Raw genomic sequence first — 6,601 nt, forward strand, 5'->3', positions numbered from 1 at the left:
TCGCAATTCTCAATCAGGTTCGTTTTTTATCAATTTTTTGTTTCTAAAATGCTTTGTTTTGCCTCATTTGATTTTGGTTTATAATTGAATTTAGGTTATTTTTATCAATTAGGGTTTATGGATTCAATTATTTTATCTATTAGGGTACAATTAAGTATTAGGGTTATGTTTTTAAATTAAACTTCATTTCAATTGGGAGATGAATCATTTTAATCGATTTGAGCTAAACCGTTAGCGAATTTCATGGTTAATCGTTATTTCATGGTCTAGTTACTGCGGCTTGAATGGGTTCCATGAAATCAATATGCTAACCGCTTTTACTGTACTTACGAAAAGTTGGAAGAGAATATGCTAAAGGTAAGAATTTATATGTTCATTTTATCCCCTAATTCATGGATGATATATGGTGTCTTATTGTGGTTAAGGTATGTATATAAGGCCTCGATTTAACACATCTCCTAAATGGCAGTGTTAGTTGTTTGCAACACAATTTGCAGATTTTTAATCTGTTCTCTTACGAGATGTATTATCCTCATTTGGCAGTCTATCGCTCATTTTCTCGTTGCATTGGTACATATATGAAATGTCTGTATTCTCCTTTCCTGCAGCCATTTGAAATTAGATAGATTTAATTTCCCTGTTGACAGGGACGTTAAGTCGTATAAATGATTTGTAAACTGTATTTAGATAGGCTGAAAGAGTTATCCTGTGTTTTATGACGATCTCAGAGTTTAGAGATTGGTATTTAATTTTTTGTTGGTTTATAAAAAAATAGTTACAGATCTTAGAAACAATTAACAAAAAAGGTTTCTTTTAACTGATAGGTAGAATTTTTTAAAGTATTATTCCTTTTTGGTACTTGTTATCATAATTCTTTCTGTTGGTTGGCTTAAGTTATACTGCCATTTACTTGGTCTTAGCTCTCAGCTTCCGAGACTGGAGGAGATGATGGATTTAAGTTGTGGCAAAGCTTGGTCTTGTTGGGTTGTTTGAGGATACTAATTTATGTGTTATCATAATTCTTTCAATTGTTTGTTTACTGTTTTGGTTGAGTACTTATGCTCCTTCATTTTCACTGTTAAGTTCATCGAATTGGAGACCCGCTCTCAATGATCATCCTAAACTCACCTTTCCTTAATTTGGCTACCTTTGTGTACTATCAAAAATTACCCAAAACAATATCATTGCAGCTAGTGACTGTCCTGATCACACCTCTTTTTCTGCTTTTCTAAAATTAACAGGTTGTTGGCTCTTTATCATGGCCACTCATTTCAAGATATAGAGTCTCTATAAGAACTCAATCTCCAAGAACTGAGATTATAGATTCATTGTTCAAACCATTGGAGAATGGAGAAGACGATGGTAGCATGAGGTAACTAGTTAATGCATTGATATCATTGCCTGTACATCGCATTGTCTAGACTGCATTTTGTTTTTGTTGGAGCTTAATCATACCCAAATCAGGTATATTCGGTTATACTGCGGTGTTTTTAAAGAATTCTCTATTTTTCAGCGAGCTTCTAAAGGACTTCTTTATGACGAGCAAGGGCCGTAAACCTAAACACATAATTATTTTCAGGTAATGCTATGCCTGTCGCCTACTAGTAATTCATTAATTCTTTGAGCTAGAATGTAAATCCACTTATCAGGTGCTACTAATATGATGTGCCGAAGTGAATTTTCCTGTATTTTTCATGGTGGTTTCTTGTTTGGAGATCGAAGAAGTTCCTCTCTGTAGAGCTTTTTGTTTCCCGTATTCATTATGCTCTATTGCAGTGAAAACTGAAAAGGATACCCAAATGTCCAAATATCCTCAGGTAAATGTCTGTATTGTTCCTGAAATTGGTAATATTTGGTCTCAATTTATAGCCCAAGTTCTTATTTGATTGAGTTGCTTTTAATTAGTTCATTCTGTTTTACCTCTCTGTATCTATGTTTTCTGTTTTCAGGTCAAAAGAACAAGGGCACTCGCCTAAGTGATCTTCTAACACCTTACTGCTACACCTTGCGGCCATATGTTTTTTTGGTATTTACTCTTTTCAACTCACACTAATAATATTCTTCTGCTATTTTCAAATGATAATTTCTTTAGTCACGCACCTTCATACTTTCTTTCGTTTCTCATGCTCCTTAAGCTAAAATTGTCTATGCTATATAGCCATCAAATCTGAGTTAGTTGTCATATAATATATGAAATATTGATGGAATTGTATGATTTATGTAGGCAGGTGTTTAGTAGTTAGTAGAACGGTGTTTAGTAGTTAGTAGAGCTTATTCTGCTGCTATTTGCCAAGTATATAATAATGTTGAGTGAGATTTTTATCGATGGCGACGTTTTCACAAAGGGAATCAGCTATGGCATTGAATCTTTATCTAACTCAAGTCATTGCATTAAAAGAACTTCCCAATGGTAAGTCTTCCCAATTTGCCAATTGGTTTTGTGAGCTTTTGGTTGGTAGTAATAAGCCTATTGTCACTTGCTTAAGCTCACCCCTGGTAATTACAAGTGTTTTTTTGTTTTAGACATCACAAGAAAAATTGGATTTCTGTTGTCTATTAAAGCTCATATAATGATGCTGATAGTGATGCTGATTGGCTGGTGGTGGTTATATTTGCGGTTCTTGTGCAAGTACGTGTCTTCTTTTTTACGAAGGGTTATATTTTCTCAATAGTTGTTTGTACATGTTGAGGCGACCTATAAGGCGAGAATCGAGAAAAACTCATTTGGCTAGTTTGCAATTTTGACATTGAAAACTGTAATTGATTTTTTATGTTTTTACATTTCGCCATGTCCTTTTACATCTACTTTATGCATTTGGTCTTAACTTGTATTTGGTTGCATTCCTTTTGCTTACTCTAGCTCACTAAAATTATGGCTTTGATTACGATATGCGTTGACTTTAGAACTGATAATTGGGATTGTTGGTAATGATGTCTTGACGATTCTTAACCCTGTAATTTTAATTCTTAAGAAACCATTCATTGTCTTAAAACTGATTTTTTATAACCTAATTAAAAATTTGTTGGAAAATAAGATATGGGTTGAGTTTAGAATTGATTTCATTGGTATATTCTTGTCAAGAGTCCTTGTTAGGGAGAGTCGTCAGGTAATTGGTTTTCATCCTATGTTTACTCTCATGATTAGCTTGGAATTATTTGATCTCTTGATCATAATTTTGACTAATTTAGAACTGCTAATACATAGAGTTTTTAATGAAATATTTATCATAATTATATGCCATATATTGGTGTGTTCTATGTGTTTAAGAGCCGCTAAAGAGTAAATAAAGGAGAAAAAAAATAATAAATCATGCTTGCCATTTTAATTATGTACACGGTATCAAATATTCACGAGTCTTGCTATAGAAACTGATGCAAGCTTCATTTTTCTGCAGATGATGATTACAATTTTTTGAAGTTCGATTTATTTGAACTATGATGCGACTAAGTGATGGGATTGAAGGATTTTTATTTATGTTTTGCACATGGTAGCATATCTTCGATATTTGTAGGCTCTTAACATGATACGATTTTGTATTTTGTTTCAATAGAATTTGTCCTAATGATTCAAATTAAATCGAAAGGTTTATCTTGTGTAAAAATTGCTGAGTTTCGAATTGTAACAGTTTAATTCTTATGAGCTATACGATTCAATCGTGTAGGGTTACAATAAAAATAGAAATATTTTTTTTAAAAAAATAACATGATCAAAGAGAACGGTTAGTACCATCATAACTGTTCTCTTTGAAAAGCTAGAACTAAGGCGCCAAAAATCTAAAACTCTAACAAATAGAACTGCCTTATCAAAGAGACTGGTTCTTATATGCAACCGTTCTCTTTGATATATCAAAGAGAACATTTCTAAAAGGCAACCGTTCTGATTGTTGTTACAAAGAGACCGGGTTGACTTGATTTCAACCGTTCTCTTTTATCTAAGAGAACGCTTGGCCACAGGACGGTCCAAACTACGTATAAGAACGGTTACCAACCGTTCTCTTTGATCATTATTTTAGTAGTGCCAAAGGTCCCCTGCTCCCGAGGCCAGGTGTGTTACGTGTGCAGGGATAGTTCAAGTTAGAGGCAAAGGGACATCCATCCAACAGACATCCAAAAGGAGCGCGTTGACTTGACTCTGGGCCGGGCAATGCTGACTTGATTGTTTTCAACCCGAAACAGGTAGGACTTTCCTACTCGGTTTTGGTAATATGGATGCTTATTTGTGTGTAAATTGTCATTGTTTTTATGGTTAAGGTAGTATTGCATCTTATTATGATATTGAGGATTGTTATGAGTCTCATATTGAGGTCGGAGTTACATTATAGCATGATAAAGAGTTATGTCGACTTAAAGAGTCGGAATCTTTGTGAAATTGTTGTCATGGCATATTTGGGATCGTGTCTCATGAGGAGTCACCTTATGCTGTGATTGTGTTGTATTGTTTTTCAGGAGACGTAAGGCGGTTTGGAGATCGCCTTATGCTTCGGTCGCCTCTTGGAGCTTTCCACTTCAAGCGGAATGTGCACGTTGATGGCTTGAGTTAGGGAGGGACTCCTGTGGTGTCACGACGTTTAGCAGGGGTCTGGTTAGTGCCCGGGCTCAGTACCATGGGTGTGTCCCGAGTACCTGCTTTACGGGCTGCGGTGCTGCGGTACCGTCACCGGGTTGTTTGGTACCCTTGGTATGTCGCCGGTACCGGTGAGGTGGTCTTGGAGGCAGTGTGATTTACTCTTGTATTGCATTGCATATTCATATTTACATGTCATTTCATGATTATTTGTATTATTGAAACTGACGTGTGTTGCTTGTGTGTAAACTTTCGCCTGCTTTAATTGGGGTGGCCTGTGATGAACCATATGATATTTCCTGTCATATGGGGAGCAGTTCGAGTACAGGTTTGGTTTTGTTATCAAGCGGGACGGGCCGAGTCACGAGCATGGAAGCCTTTGCGAGTCATCACTTGCTAGTCGACATAGATTCATTAGAAAGGTTGTTGTAGTCATAATTTGTATTATTCATTCACTTTTTTTTTATGTAACTCATTAAACGTGTTATTTATATAAAATGTTATTTACTTTTAGTTCTGATTCACTGCCTCGGGAAACCGAGATGGCGACATCTCCTAATTACCTTGGCCGGGTAAGAAGGGGGTTTTATAAAAGGGCATTGTATCAAATCGGATGCGAGGTTTATATCGAGATTTTCGGAGAAGTTGCATGATTCTTTGGGGACCGGTTTCTTTCCCTTTTTAAAAAAACAGTCGCTAAATCTGAAGGTCGGTCGCCAAATTGTATCAAATCGGGATGCGAGGTTTATAAAAGGACATTGTATCAAATCGGAATGCGAGGTTTGTTTCGAAAGAGTAAATCAGGAGAGAAGGGAGCCGGTTTTCTATAAAGCAATTTGGCGACCGAACTTCAGTCGCCATATCTGAAGGTCGGTCACCAAATTAGATTCCCTTTTTAAAAAAATCAGTCGCCAAATTAGCGACTCATTTCAGTCGCTAATTTGTAAATCAGTCGCTAATTTGGCGACTACCAATATCAGTCGCCAAATTTTGGTCGCCTGTTTTAGTTTTGCTTGTAGTGTACATTGAAGATAAGTATGGCATTTCATCCGGCAACTGATGGATAGAGGGAGAGGACTATTCTGACCTTGGAGGACATGTTGCGAGGTTACGTAATTGAGTTTGGTGGTACTTAGGAGGATCGATTAGATTTGATGGAGTTTCCGTACAATAATAGCTATCACACAAGCATCGGAATGGCACGATTTGAGGCATTGAATGGGAGGAAGTGTAGGAGCCCAGTGTGTTGGGATGACAGTTCAGAAGCGGTGGTTCTAGGACCACAGATGGTTCAAGACATGATAGAACAGGTTCATGTAATCCAGATGACGTAGGATCGGCAAAAGAGTTATGGGGACTTGCATCGTCGTTGTATAGAGTTTGCGTTGGGTGGCAATGTACTATTGAAGGTGTCACCAATGCACAGAGAGATGAGATTTGGAAAATAAGGGAAGTTGAGCGAAAAGTTTATAGATCATTATGAGATTTTGGACACGGTCGGGGAAGTGGCTTATCGTTTAGCAGTTCTGCCGGCACTTGATCGGGTTTACAATGTATTTCATGTGTCGCTTCTACGGAAGTGTGTCAGTGACCCGACATATATACTTGAGGCCGAGACGATTGAGCTAGATGATTCACTAACATATGTAGAAGTACCTGAGGAGATCTTGGGTCGAAAGGTACGCAAGACAAGGAATGGTGAGACAATGCTACTTAAGGTGCTATGGTCTAATTATAATGTGGAAGAGGCCGCGTGGGAACCGGAGGAGGCCACGAAGGAATGCCACCCACATCTTTTCGACCAGGTATGTTTGGTTACGAGGTCTTAACCTTATTCTTTTTAAGGGGTAGGAGAGATCGTTGTTGTTTTTAGTTGTCTCGGTGTACGTTTTGGTTATTATTTTAGAGGTATTTTGTTTTTTATTAAGATTTATAGCCTTTTGTGCAACATGGATGTATGTCGGAGTTAGAGGAGCGTATGTCGTACAAGTATGAGTGTGAACTTCGATGACGAAGTTCATTCTAAGGAGGGAAGAC

At 37.1% G+C, this 6,601-nt stretch overlaps 1 long non-coding RNA gene across 1 annotated transcript; it reads left to right on the plus strand.

Moving 5' to 3' along the window:
- The first annotated feature begins 1,085 nt into the window (after window positions 1-1,085).
- On the plus strand, window positions 1,086-1,754 carry LOC141633161 (uncharacterized). Its single transcript, XR_012537958.1, has 3 exons — window positions 1,086-1,372; window positions 1,514-1,579; window positions 1,723-1,754. It is a non-coding gene; the product is annotated as an uncharacterized LOC141633161 (long non-coding RNA).
- The last annotated feature ends 4,847 nt before the right edge of the window (window positions 1,755-6,601 follow it).

The sequence above is a fragment of the Silene latifolia genome, chromosome Y, assembly GCF_048544455.1.
Source record: "Silene latifolia isolate original U9 population chromosome Y, ASM4854445v1, whole genome shotgun sequence".
Lineage (NCBI taxonomy): Eukaryota > Viridiplantae > Streptophyta > Magnoliopsida > Caryophyllales > Caryophyllaceae > Silene > Silene latifolia.